This window comes from Bos grunniens, chromosome 24, assembly GCF_055505025.1.
Source record: "Bos grunniens cultivar Pamir isolate PY7600 chromosome 24, Bosgru_T2T1.0, whole genome shotgun sequence".
NCBI classification, from domain to species: domain Eukaryota; kingdom Metazoa; phylum Chordata; class Mammalia; order Artiodactyla; family Bovidae; genus Bos; species Bos grunniens.
In genome coordinates, this window is record NC_141188.1 from 52,259,349 (window position 1) to 52,273,475 (window position 14,127).

Here is a 14,127-nt window from a genome sequence, read left to right on the forward strand (position 1 = left end):
GAGATGGTTGGATGGTGTCATTGACTCAATGGACATGAGTTTGAGTCAACTCTGGGAGATAGTGAAGGATAGAGAAGGCTGGCATGCTTTGGTTCGTGGGGTCACAAAGAACTGGACATGACTTAGCAACTGAACAAAGACAACGCTCATACCTCTCATCTATTCTTCGAAGGGCCCATTTATCTTTCTTAAACATCATTTGCTCTCCTTTAAATTGCCTACATTCTCCCTCCCCTTTTGCTATTAAGATGATATAAAGCTCTTGAATCTCACTGCTTCTTTGAATATTCACTCTCCCCCTCCCTGTGATGTCCTTATGCACATAATATTAAGAATTAATATATTTGTATCTTTTTCTCCTGTTAGTCTGCCTGTTGTCAGTTTATTTAGTAGATCCCCCTAATGAAACTAGCAGGATTGAGGGAAAGCCTTTCCTCCCATACAGGACACCAGAGGGTAGGAGGGATCAGAGGCAGAGAATTGTGTGGGAGGTTATTGCGATTGTTAAGACTCTAATGGTAAACCTAAGTGCTTGGGAGAAAATGGAGAGGAAAATAATGAAAATTGATGGACATTAAAAAAAAAAACTTGGAAAGTAAATTACTGTGGGAGAAGAGAATGTGCTTTTTTTTTAAAGAAAACATTCATTTTAAGGTTAACAGTGCAATTCATGCAAAAATATCTTGTATGCAGAGAGTTGTGTCAACTGAACAAAACAAAACAAAACAAAACTGCACACCCTAAAGCTGAGAATTAGGCTTAAAAAAATATTTATTTATTTATTTTTGGCTGCACTGGGTCTTCACTGCTGGGCTCGGGCTTTCTCTAGTTGTAGCGAGCAGAGATACTCTCCAGTTGGCGTGTCTGGGCTTCTCACTGCTGTGGCTTCTTTTGTTGCAGAGCACAGGCTCTGGGTTAGTAGTTGGGGTGTATGCACTTAGTTGCCCCACGGTATATGGGATCTTGCTGGGCCAGGGATCAAACTCATGTCCCTTGCTTGGGCAGGCAGATGATTCTCAACCACTGGACTACCAGGGTACTCCAGGAATTGTGTTTTATTTAGGAGACTGTCTGAAGATTTAAGCCCAGGTGGTCATTTCTCCGGTAGCTCTGAGGGACTGCTCCAAAGAGTAAGGGAGAAATCAGGATATATGGGAATTTTTGCAACAAAACCCAGGTAGTTGGAATATCAAAAGATTACTGTTAATGAAAGAAAAGCCAGACATTTTAAGTCAACGATTTTAGCACTTTCTTACATATGCGAAGATGCAAGTGTCTGGGTTCATTGAGATTACTCCTCTGATAGGCATGTAAACTATCTGGACCCGTATTCGGTTTTGTCCATCCTGAATCTCCTGGGGGTTCACAGTGGTGGGGGAGGGCTGAGGCTACAGTAGCTGAGGGTTTGATGGCAGCAGCCTCTTTTGTTTCTAGATATGGCAGGTGACATTCTCATCTTCAGATATGTGCTTAGCAAAGAAGGTTATAGGAGTCATCAGGGTTGAGGTTATAGGAGTCATCAGGCTAGAAGTGACCAGCAAAATAGCAAAGGGCTAATTCTTTGGGTGGAAAGGGGTGGCAAGAGAAAAGCAGTAGCCTGAGAACTGAAGGCAATTCGTGATGTCTCTTCTCTTTCCCTGTTTTGTTTATTTTTTCCTTAAAGCCCCCGTTTCTCACCAGTGTTGTAAATGATAAGAATGGAGACAGGTGCTATTTCCAGGTAGCCTGACTCCACTGGTATTCAAGATCCTTAAGTGACTGTTCATTACATCGATTAGCCAGGTGTTTCCTGGAAGGTTGACTCTCATCTGAGGACTTATCACTGAAAACTAGCCTGATCATCAATGTTTCTAGTTACTTTGGTCCTCCTCCAGTCTAGATGGTAGATTTGTATTCAAAAATGGAACATGGCCTGGATCCTTTCCTTTCCCACTGTGTGCACCAGCACGCCTGAGGTGTTGGCATTCTGTAGATTGTGGTTTTTTCTTTTGCTTTATAAGTCCAGTTACCTTGGAGTTTATTTAAACTAAGAGAAAAAGGTCATAATGTTTTCATGCAATACATACTTCGTTCTTTAAATAACAATTATTGTGACAAATAACAGACATTATTAAGGAATGCTGCACTTGCGATCCATACAAAACGCCAGCATTTTGAGTTGTACACAATTTAAAGAAATGTCCTGAACACTTTTCGAAATACTGTAATAGCCGATACATAGAGGCATGCCTTAGGCGGCCACAGGAATGCAGTTTAAAAAATAAAGAAAAAAAAATCACACTGGAACTACTTGATTTCTTCAAAACCACTGAGCAAGAGAAGCATCATTGAACTTCCATACTGATTTTACATTATGTCTCTACAGTGAAGTGAAGTGAAGTGAAGTTGCTCAGTCGTGTCCGGCTCTTTGCGACCCCATGGACTGTAGCAAGCAGGCTCCTCCCTCCATGGGATTAGACCTTGACTTAAATCCAAGAGTAAAAGTTAAGACTCTCCTCCTCTATTTTTGGTAAACAACTGCATGGTAAACTTGGATGATTTTTCCCCCTGGATTTTACCTGGGAGTGGCCTTTTTGTGATTTAAAAGAGGGCAGGTTTGGCACTTTTATACTGATGTCACCAATGTCAATATTTCTTGGGATCTCAGGAAGATTCATATCCTTTACAGCTGATACAGCACGGGCTGGAGCTCCTGCTAAGCCAGCCTCAGATTTCTCCAGTTTATTTTATGCATCAATTTGTGTAACAATCTCATTCATGTTGGTCTCCAACACCATTTCCCCATCACCATTTCTGCAAGAATATTGTGAACCTTGTCTACATGGAAAGTTAAATCTAGTTCACAGATGTTTTCAAAACACTTGTCTAATGTTTCCACAAATACTTGAATTAGATCTAAAACGTCAAGTTCACTTTCTGAAGAATCCACGCAGAAGACAAAATATAATGTTTCATAATGTCTATAAATCAGTTTGTTGTCAGATCCTCCAATTAATAATCCTCCTTCTAGGAAATTGCAAATATTTTCATCTCTCTTAGATACCAAATGGAATGTCTCCCCGATGATTTGCTGTTGTATATCTTCACTCTGTGATTCTGAGTCAGAGTTGGGTTGGGTTCTCCCCCACCCCTACTCCGGCGCCTTTCTAGAGATGCTCTGTAGATTGTACTTTTTTAAATCTTGTTTGGCCATGTCCCACGGCTTGGAGGACCTTAGTTCCCTGACCACGGATTGAACCCCCCTCTTAGACAGTGAAAGCATGGAGTCTTCCTAACCACTGGACCACCAAGGAGTTCTTTTGAATCTTGGTTACTGCTTCTCTGTTGTATCTCCTGTGTCTCACCAGTATTTTTCTCTCCCACAGAGCATATTAACCACAGAATTCTACAGTCTCTGCAAATCAAAAACTTGATCTGGGTGGATAGCAATGCAAGGAAGAAGGAAAGGGTATTAAGGAAAATAAAAAGACAAATGTATTTGGTTAAAAAAAGAGTGAGTGAGTGAGTGATAGTCTCTCAGTCGTGTCTGACTCTTTGCAACACCATGGACTGTAGCCTTGCAGGCTCTTCTATCCATGGAATTCTCCAGGCAAGAATACTGGAGTGGGTTGCCATTTCCTTCTTCATAAAAAAAGAGCAAAGCCCTTAAAATGACTTTTTAGTCAAGAATTACACAGAACCTTAAGAAGGAAGGAAACCCCACCATTTGTGACAGCATGGATGGACCTGGAGGAGGTTATGCCAAGTGAAATAAGCCAATCACAGAAAGACAAATACGTATGATCTCACTTATAGGTGGAATACGAAGTAGTTAAACTCACAGAAGCAGAGAGCAGAGCAGTCATCACCAGGGGCTTGGTGCAGGGGGAAACAGGGAGGTGATGGTCAAAGGGTACCAAGTGTCACATTTTAATGGCTGTTACTTATTTACTCAAAATTTAGTTTTCTTGTTTAAAAAATTCTTTCTGAGAAACCACGCTGCAGTCAACAACTTTCTGTGTAGATCATTTTGCACATACATAACAAGTACCACCAGAGAATACATTCCTAAAAAAAGAATTGTTGTGTCCAAGGGTGTGTGCATTTGTAGTTATGATAGATAGTGCAAACAATCTTCCTTAGGGATATACTCAGATTAACCTCCCTGTACAATATACAACGTACAGGGTGGTTCTCATGTTTAAAATTTTTTGTTCTTCTGATACAGAAATCATAGCTTGTTGAACTTTTATTTTTACAGTGTGACTGAACATCTTTTCATATGTTCAAGAGACATTTTAAGACGTTTAAGACATTCTTGGACTTTCCTGGCAGTCCAGTGGCTAAGACTCCGAGTTCCCACTGCAGGGGGCTCAGGTTTGATTCCTGGTGGGGGACCTAGTTCCCACAGGCCACAGTAAAGACTTCGCATGCCACAACTAAAAATCCTGCACGCCACGACAAAGATCAAAGATCCTGCTTGCCACAACTAAGGCCCGGTGCAGCCGAATAAATAAATAATAATAAAAAAAAACTTTGTAAAAAAATTCACATTCTTAATGCTCCCCAGTCTTGTGAATCCTTGGCAAGATCCAGTTTGTCCATAGGTCAGCTGAGTCAGTAGCTTCCTCTCGTTGGGCTGGACCTTAGCTTTCCTTCCTCTTGATGATGTTTACTGAACCGATGGGCCACACGTTCCCTCTTTCTGTGGCTCTGAAAGAGCTCTCCCTGCACAGAGGGTAGCTTGGCCTCCCCTGGCCTTTCTACCATCCTCTGCTGATGCAATCCCTTCTCCCTCACTAGCATCACCTGCCTCAGACGGCTGATCTGTGGATGCCACAGTCGCAGCCCAGTCCTGGCCTCTGCTGCACTGACCCAACCTTTACCTCTGACTTTCTTGGCTGCCTGTTGTCATCCAGGCCCATCTAGAGTCCATTCTTTCCTAGCCTGACTCCGGTTACCTACTCTCAATGCAACTGATGCTCTGACTAACTCCCCGTAGTGATGACCTCTATCCCTTCTTTGAGAATATGCTGTATCTACCCAGCACTGTTGTCTTCGTCAGTTGCTGCTATAACAAAATACCACAGACCAGGTAGCTTATAAATGACCAAAGTTTATTTCTCACAATTCTAGAAGCTGGAAAAATCCAAGATCAGGCCCCGACTGATTTGGGGTCTGCCAAGGGCCCATTTCCTGGTTCATAGATGGCTGTCTTTCCCCTGAGTCCTCAGCATGGCAGAAAGGGTAAAGGAGCTCTCTGAAGTCTTTTTGCGAGCCCATTGACTATAGTCTGCCAGGCTCCTCTGTCCATGGGATTCTCCAGGCAAGAATACTGGAATGAGTTTGCCATTCCCTTCTCCTAAGGATCTTCCTGACCCAGGCATCAAATCCACATTTCCTTCATTATAAGCGGATTCTGTACCCCTTGAGCTACTAGGGAAGCCCCTCTTAACTCTTTCAGTTCAGTTCAGTTCAGTTCAGTTGCTCAGTAGTGTCTGACTCTTTGAGACCCCATGAATGTCCATCACCAACTCTCGGAGTCTACCCAAACCCATGTCCATCGAGTCAGCGATGCCATCCAGCCATCTCATCCTCTGTTGGCCCCTTCTCCTCCTGCCCCCAATCCCTTCCAGCATCAGGGTCTTTTCCAATGAGTCAACTCTTTGCATCAGGTGGCCAAAGTATTGGGGTTTCAGCTTCAACATCACTCCTTCCAATGAACACCCAGGACTGATCTCCTTTAGGATGGACTGGTTGGACCTTCTTGCAGTCAAAGGGACTCTCAAGAGCCGTCTCCAACACAAAGTTCAAAAGCATCAATTCTTTGGCGCTCAGCTTTCTTCACAGTCCAACTCTCACACCCATACATGACCACTGGAAAAACCATAGCCTTGACTAGATGGACCTTTGTTGGCAAAGTAATGTGTCTGCTTTTGAATATGCTAGGTTGGTCATAACTTTCCTTCCAAGAATTAAGCGTCTTTTAATTTCATGGCTGCAGTCACCATCTGCAGTGATTTTGGAGCCCCCCAAAATAAAGTCTGACAGTGTTTCCACTGTTTCCCCATCTATTTCCCATGAAGTGATGGGACCGGATGCCATGATCTTCGTTTTCTGAATGTTGAGCTTTAAGCCAACTTTTTCACTCTCCTCTTTCACTTTCATCAAGAGGCTTTTGAGTTCCTCTTCACTTTCTGCCATAAGGGTGGTGTCATCTGCATATCTGAGGTTATTGATATTTCTCCCAGGAAACTTGATTCCAGGTTGTGCTTCTTCCAGCCTAGCGCTTCTCATGATGTACTCTGCGTATAAGTTAAATAAACAGGGTGACAATATACAGCCTTGACGTACTCCTTTTCCTATTTGGAACCAGTCTGTTGTTCCATGTCCAGTTCTAACTGTTGCTTCCTGACCTGCATATAGGTTTCGAGAACTCTATTTTAAGGAGGAGGAAACTGACACTCAGAGAAGGTACATAAACTCCTCAAGGGCAATAGATGGAGATGGAGGAAGATTGAGGAGGGCATTGGTGGAGTGAGAACTCTGTTCTCTCCTTTGCTCTAAAGTGCATGCTGCCCACTGCCCCAGTGGCGGTGCTAACCAGGTCTTGAGTTCTGGGGTTTGCTCTTGGTTGCTCTCTGGGGCTTGCCACCGTGTCTCTCCAGTTCATGTACACCTTTCTCTCTCTCATCTGTTGAAAAATGTCTTCCTCTGCAAACTGGTCGGATCTATTTTTAGGGAGATGAGTGGGAGGGGAGAAACCACTTCACGGGCCTCTAGCACAGGGGCTGTAGCCCAGAATGACTCAGGTCTTGAGGTTTACCCTTCAGACTTCCTCTTCCTAAGGCACCTACGCGCTGGGGTCGAAGTTTGAGGAGGGAGTGGAGAAGGATGGGGAAGGGTGTCGCATCGTAGAGAACCCATCACTCCATTCTGCGCTGACTCCCTCTCCTGCCTGGGCTGGCATGCCCCTCTTTCCCAGATGCCTCCCTCCCTCACCCGGGATTATTCTCTCAGGAGCCTCTTTATTCTCCTTGCAATCAATCTGGCGTCTGTCAGGCACCCAGGGCATCAGATCCATGCATAGGTAGATCCCTTATACCATGTGGTCCCCAAAGGCCTCCTCACCTCAAAAGGGTCTATCAAGTCAGGGACTGCCCCTAGATCATTGTTTAAGGGTCTCTGAACCCTCCAGTGCACAAGAGGCTCACTCTGTGCTGAACATTCCGAAAGGCCAGCTACACATACAGATATGCCCGGGCCTTAACCATGGCTCCATCAGACCCTGCCTTAACATCATCTGCCCCTTCCTCTAAGCCCTGTTCTGTGGTCTTGCCTGGACAATGGACTAAACAGTCTCTTAAAGTTGAATTAACTTTAGCTTGTATTTCTGTCTTTGGTCTCTTGGTATCACTGTTTCCTTTCTTTACTTCTTTTTTCCATTTCATTTTATTTTTATTTAACTATTGTTGATTTATGACACTGTGGTGGTTTCAGGCGTACAACTTCAGATTCTTTCCCATTATAGGTTATTACAAGATACTGAATGTAGTTGCTTCTGCTATATGGTAGGTCCTTGTTGTTTATCTATTTTAGATATAGCAGTGTGTTTCTTGGAGAAGGCAATGGTACCCCACTCCAGTACTCTTGCCTGGAAAATCCCATGGATGGTGGAGCCTGGTAGGCTGCAGTCCATGGGGTCGCTAAGAGTCGGACATGACTGAGCGACTTCACTTTCACTTTTCACTTTCATGCATTGCAGAAGGAAACGGCAACCCACTCCAGTGTTCTTGCCTGGAGAATCCCAAGGACGGGGGAGCCTGGTGGGCTGCAGTCCATGGGGTCGCATAGAGTTGGACATGACTGAAGCGACTTAGCAGCAGCAACAGCAGCAGCAGCAGTGTGTTTCTATTAATCCCATAATCCTAATTTACCCCTCCCCCTTGCCTTTTCCCTTTGGTGACCATAAATTTGTTTTCTTTGTCTATGAGTCTGTTTTTGTTTTGTAAATAAGTTGATTTGTATTATTTTTTAAGATTTCTCACGTAAGTGATACCATATGTTGGTCTTCCTCTGCTGGACTTGATTGACTTTGTATGGTAACCTCTAGGTCCATCCAACACAGTCTCTTAATCGTCCATCTGGTCTCAGTGCCACTCCCTTGGGCAGCTGCTACTTCGCTGGCTCATTCCAAAAAGCTGGATTCAAACCCTTCCTTCCTAGTGCCCTTCTCAGACACACATATACATACACCCTTGAAAGATCCAAGATTTTTGGAGTCAAAAAAGTCCTTCCCAATAGAAGCTTTATTTTGTAACTTGTGGCATTAACAGTCTGGCTGGAAATGAGGTGCTGTGGAGGAGCTGGTTCTAGTGGATGGACACAATGTGGGAGCAATAACCTCGGGGGCTCGATAGCCAGGTTCTACTCTGCTCATGTGAGTTCTTCAGGGAAATCACTTTGCTCCCAGAGCCTCATGTTTTCTCATCTGTAAGTGATGGGACTGGACTAGCTGGTCTCTGGACTTGTGAGGAGAGGGAGACTGTTGTCAGTCTTCAGGAAAGCAGGTTAGCAGGGCCACCAATTTCCAGCCACAGAGAGAAGAGAACACATCTTTTCCTTACACAGTCTGGCCCAGGTTCTCAGTCTTGACCTCACTGACATTTTGGACCAGATAATTCTTTGTTGTGGGGGGTAGTGGTTCCTGTGTATTGTAGAATGTTTAACAGCACCCCCAACCCATACCAATAGAATCCCCTCTCTAGTCATGACAACCAAAAATATTTTCAGGCATTGCCAAATATCCCATGGGGTCAGGGCAAGATCCCTTCCAGTTGAGAACTACTGGTCTACCTTATGCAAGTCTTCCCTAGTTGGCTCAGGCAGTAAAGAATCTGCCTGCCATTGAAGACCCAGGTTCAATCCTGGAGTTGGGAAGATCCCCTGAAGAAGGGAATGGCAATCCACTCCAGTATTCTTTCCTGGAAAATTCCATGGGCAGAGGGGCCTGGCGGTCTACAGTCCATGCGATTGCAAAAAGAGTTGGACACGACTGAGAGGCTAATACTTTCACTTTCACCCTATGCAACTTGTATAGATTTTCTTCCTGGAATAAAGTCTTTCTTCCAAGTGAGCCAGCGTGTAGACCACAAGGGTACTACTGCCTTCCTCTGTAGGTTGTAACCCGAGGGCTGTGGACACTGATCACAGCAGGTTTAGTTGTGGTGGGCTTATTTTCATTTCTCTGTATTTGCTCTGATCTTAAGCATCTTTACACTGGCTACCTGGGAAGCAGTGGTGTCTAACGAGTGTTTGAAGCTCTGAAAGAGATGAATGTTGGCCCACAGAAAATATGTTTCCTCTGAATTCTTTTTTTAATTTTGGAGAGACAAGGAGACTGTAAACTGACTCCAAGAAGCTTATCTTAGTTGACACTCCAAAACATCTAATCATTGCTCTAGGCTGCCTGTGGTATGATAGGAGAGCCTTCACTTTGAGGGGCCTGAGTGCTCGATGGGGCTGGTTAGACAGCATTAGCCACAGAGCAGCTGGATTTTGAAGCTGTGTTCAACAATGGAAGCCAATGTAACCAACCCATAGACCTAGGTCACTACAGAGGGCAGACCTATGAACCAGGAGGAAATCAGTTTGCTCCTCGGGGTGAGGTGGGGGGATGGGAATCACTCAATGCAACCTAAACAGATCCAGCTTCCAAGGGGTTCCAAGGAACACCACCCTCATGGGATGCAGGTAAACTGTGGGACTGGCCCCCATCCCTGCACAGTGCGCCTGTCAAGAGATCTGAGGTCAGGCTGCCCTCCCAGGGTCAGCCTTGAGGGAGAAGGGGCTGGGAGGAGACTTCATGCCAAGGTCAAGTGCAGCTTGAGGGGTGAGTCGGGAGGCTGGTGGGGAAGATACCAGATCTGGCTGTGAAGCCCAGTCCTCTTTCCCTTGGAGTTACTGATTCTCTAGGGGAACTTCACATATTTTCAGCAAGAGCTCTCAGTACCATCCCATCTGCATTCATCTGGTTCTTCCCTTAGTAATTTCTTCTCCTTCCCCAAATTCTCACCCTAGACCTGCAGCCAGTCTGGTTTGTGATTCCCCCGGGCTGGCATTGCAGGTCAAGAGGAGATGGGGGTGGCAGTGTCTGCATATACAGATGCTAGGAGTGTTAGAAGTGGGGCGTTTCTGTAGCTTTTATTCCCTCATTTGCCTCCCACTCAGTCTCTGCACCTCACTTGTAAGAACTACTATTATGAACTCTGGATTTTTCCTATAGCATTGCTCTCCCCACCTACCTGAACCTCTTTTTTTTTTTTTTTAATTTCTTTTGGCCACACTGTGTGGCGTGTGGGACTTCAGCTCCCCTGACCAGGGATCAGACCTGTGCCCCTGAACCCACGCCCCCCTGTACTGGCAGCAAGGAGTGTTAACTACTGGACCACCAGAGAAGTCCCCACCTCCTGGAACTTCTGATTGTCCTTTAACGCTTAATTCAAAGCTACCGCCTCAGGAAAGACTTCCTATCACCTTAGTCTGACTTGGAGTCCCTCACGTATGCTCCTATAACGTCAGTGCTCCGTCTTTGAAGTCTGATCCTCTTCAGTCTGTGTGTGTTTTCATGTTTCTTTCCTCACCATTTGCTGGACTCTTTAAAGACAGAAATAAAATCTTCTGTCTCTGTATGCTTTAGACATTTCAGCATTATCCCTAATTTATTAATAAATAGTCCTACTATTTATTCAGTAGGCTATAAACAAGTATCTGTTGACCAAATCAATAAAGATAATTTAGAGAGCCCATCAGAATTCCTGGGTGGAGTTTTTAAAATATACATTGCTAGATCCACCCCTGGGCATACAAATCCTCCAGGTTTGGACTGGGGTTCATGGATCTGCCTTTTGAAAAAGTCTCATAATAATTTTGAGGTTCACTCATGGTTAAAAACCACAGACTTCATTAGATCTATTCTACTCACTCTGAAGCTAGAGGGGGGAAGGGACTTATCTAATATCATGCGGACTTGAACTAAATATCCAAATATCCATACCAGCAATCATGCCCTTTCTTCTACTTTCTAAAAAAAATAAAAGAAAATAGAAATGTGTTAGGAAGAAGAGATTTGATGTGAGGCAGAAACAAAATATCGGGATGAGCTAAAAGTTCTTTGGCTCTTCAACAACAATAATTACCATTAATGATAATAAACCCCATTGTGGCTGGAAGGATAGACATTACTTATGATGGAACAGATGTTTGGGAGAAAAACTGCAGCACCACTCAGCTGGTGACAGTCAGAGGAGGGATACAGCCCCGATCGCCCCGCTTCCTTGCTTGTGAGGCGTGTGGACCGCATTTGCCTAGATAAACATCCATACACAGAGCCATTCTTGGATTGCTGGAGGAGGGAGGGGTGCCGAGTGCCTTTAGTCCTGTGATCCCATTTTAGAGAAGAGGAAACTGAGGCTGGGAATGGGAGTGGGGAGTGACCTCAGGAGCTGCAGCCAGTTAGTGGAAAAACTGGGCCTGTAATCTAGTTCCCAACTCTTTGCCAAGTATGTGTACACTGGTTATTCCTGAACAATGCAGTTAAATGTTTTCAGGTTGATTCCCTCAGGAGTCCCCAAAAGTGTCCACTTCAACCTGATTTTTTAACCTAGCAATTCAGATTTGATGGAGCCAGGGTCTCCACCATAAGGAATTCAACTTCCTCTTGGAGGTATTCTGCCTGTCCACTCAGTTGGGCCTCCTTGGACCACTTGAGGGGAAAGTGAAAGTGAAAGCTGCTCACTCGTGTCCAACTCTTTGTGACCCCATGGACTATACAGTCCATGGAATTCTCCAGGCCAGAATACTGGAGTGGGTAGCTGTTCCCTTCTCTAGGGGATCTTCCCAATCCAGGGATCAAATCCAGGTCTCCTGCACTGCAGGAGGATTCTTTACCAACTGAGCTATCAGGGAAGCCCGTACTTGAAGGGATGGCCTTTGAAATTCCACAGGACTTTGTCAACAAAGGTCTGTCTAGTCAAAGCTACGGTTTTTTCAGTAGTCATGTATGGATGTGAGAGTTGGACCATAAAGAAAGCTGAGCACCGAAGAATTGATACTTTTGCACTATGGTATTGGAGAAGACTCTTGGGAGTCCCTTAGACTGCAAGGAGATCCAACTAGTCAATTCTAAAGGAAATCAATCCTGAATATTCATTGGAAGGACTGGTGCTGAAGCTGGAACTCCAATACTTTGGCACTTGATGTGAAGAACTGACTCATTAAAAAAGACCCTGATGCTGGGAAAGATTGAAGAGAGGAGGAGAAGGGGACGACAGAGGATGAGGTGGTTGGATGGAATCCCCGACTCAATGGGCATGAATTTGAGTAGGCTCTGGGAGTTGGTGATGGACAGGGAAGCCTGGTGTGCTGCAGTTCATTGGTTCACAAAGAGCTGGACACGATTGAGCGACTGAACTGAACTGAACTGAGGCATTCTCACTTGTTTTGACCCTAGTCTTCATGATTGGAAGTGGACATTACCATCTGTCACCTTCAAGTCTGGAGGAACAAACTCTTTACTCCGATTATATTTACCCGCATGCTTCCAAAAACTCACTTTCTCTGCTGCTTCCAATGATTTCCTCCACTTTGAGTTCTTCTTCATGTCAGCATCTCCACTTACCAAAATCCTTCCCATCCTTACAAACCTCACCCGTGTTCCTGTCCCCTGCGAGGCAGCCTTGTCCATTCTCTGGGGTCTTCGAGCTCTCCTCCTTTTCAGTGCTTGCAGGAGTGTGTATCATCCACACCAATCCCTCGGTGTGTGTCACGCTACCTTGTTTTAGGCTTGGGGACACAGTTTTCCCGGCTGGGTGACAAGCCCCTGGGACCACAGTACACGTGAGCTATTAATTCTCTGCAGAGTACGTGCTGCGGGGTAACTCAAATCAACAAACGTTTATTGTGCTTTGTGTGGTGCTACCTTGGGACTTCTTGTTATGGGGAAAATAAATGTACTTATTGTTCAAAGCTCCTTTTATTTGGGTTTGCGCTTCCCTGTAGCCAAAAGCTGCATGACTGATATATACACCGCTTAAGTAAATAGATGTGAGGGTGGACACAGGGTTTTTCTAAGGTCTACTTCAATTTGAAGGGCAAATGAAGGGGAATGAGGGAAGAGGGGGAGTTAAGAATCAGTGTGTGTGTATGCATGTGCGTGTGTGTGCGCGTGTAAAAGCACAAAGCTAAAGGAAGCAGAGAGTGAATGTGTGCCCGTGGGAGAAGGCAGGAGGGAGGAGGACATTTATTTAGAAGCAGATGAAAATAATGAACTCCTCGTGCAGAATGACTCCAATATGGAGTGTTAAAATCTGGGTATTCTTTTTTAAAATAAGCATTTCTCGAGTGCCCCGGGTTGGCTAGGGGTGGCTAATAACACTCTATTTTTTAAAACTTCAGCTCACCTCATCCAAACCAGTGCTTCCTAACATGAAATTTGATTTTACTTTCAATAGATAAGGAAAATAGTTTTTATTCTCCATTTAGGTTAGAAGCAATTCTGGCAGCAGTTCAGACACTCCTCAGGGCACCAAGAATAACCAGCAGCTTATCTTTGTGAAGGTCTTTTTGGGGCCCGTTTCTCATTTTCTGGGATTTTTCTTTTCTAGCCTTCTGAATTTTCTTTCTTTTTTTGTTTCACAGTTTTCATTTATTTTTCATCACGTCTGTCTTCTTTGACATTCCTCCATGGTTTCCTTTTTGAGGTCTCACATTTATTCCTCCCTGGAATGAGCATCTCATGTGAATGGAGGGGGTAGATTTGGGGTCCTCAGAGTAGCAGGAGAGCAGTTTGGTAAAGTAGAGAAGTTCTTGGATGAGGGCGCGGGAGTCTGGGTTTGCGTGCAGGGTTTTATCACTAACAGGCTGGGTGACCTTGGGCAAAATCGCAAATTCTTGGTATTGCCTTAGGGCCCTTATCTCTAAAGAGGATTTGACCAGTATGATCTCCAGGCATTAACTTTCTGTGCCTTTTATAAAAATACAGCTGTATTTAAGAAGTGAGATTTGCCCTGGTACTTGGAAATATGGGTCTTTGGTGATAATTAGCACTGGATTTAAAAGTCGTTTTGTGTTCTGCAACTTTGTGGTTAC

General features: G+C 44.5%; 1 pseudogene; it reads right to left on the reverse strand.

Moving 5' to 3' along the window:
- Positions 1-1,470: 1,470 nt before the first annotated feature.
- LOC147346288 (AP-3 complex subunit sigma-1-like) lies at positions 1,471-12,779 on the reverse strand (annotated as a pseudogene).
- Positions 12,780-14,127: the final 1,348 nt, after the last annotated feature.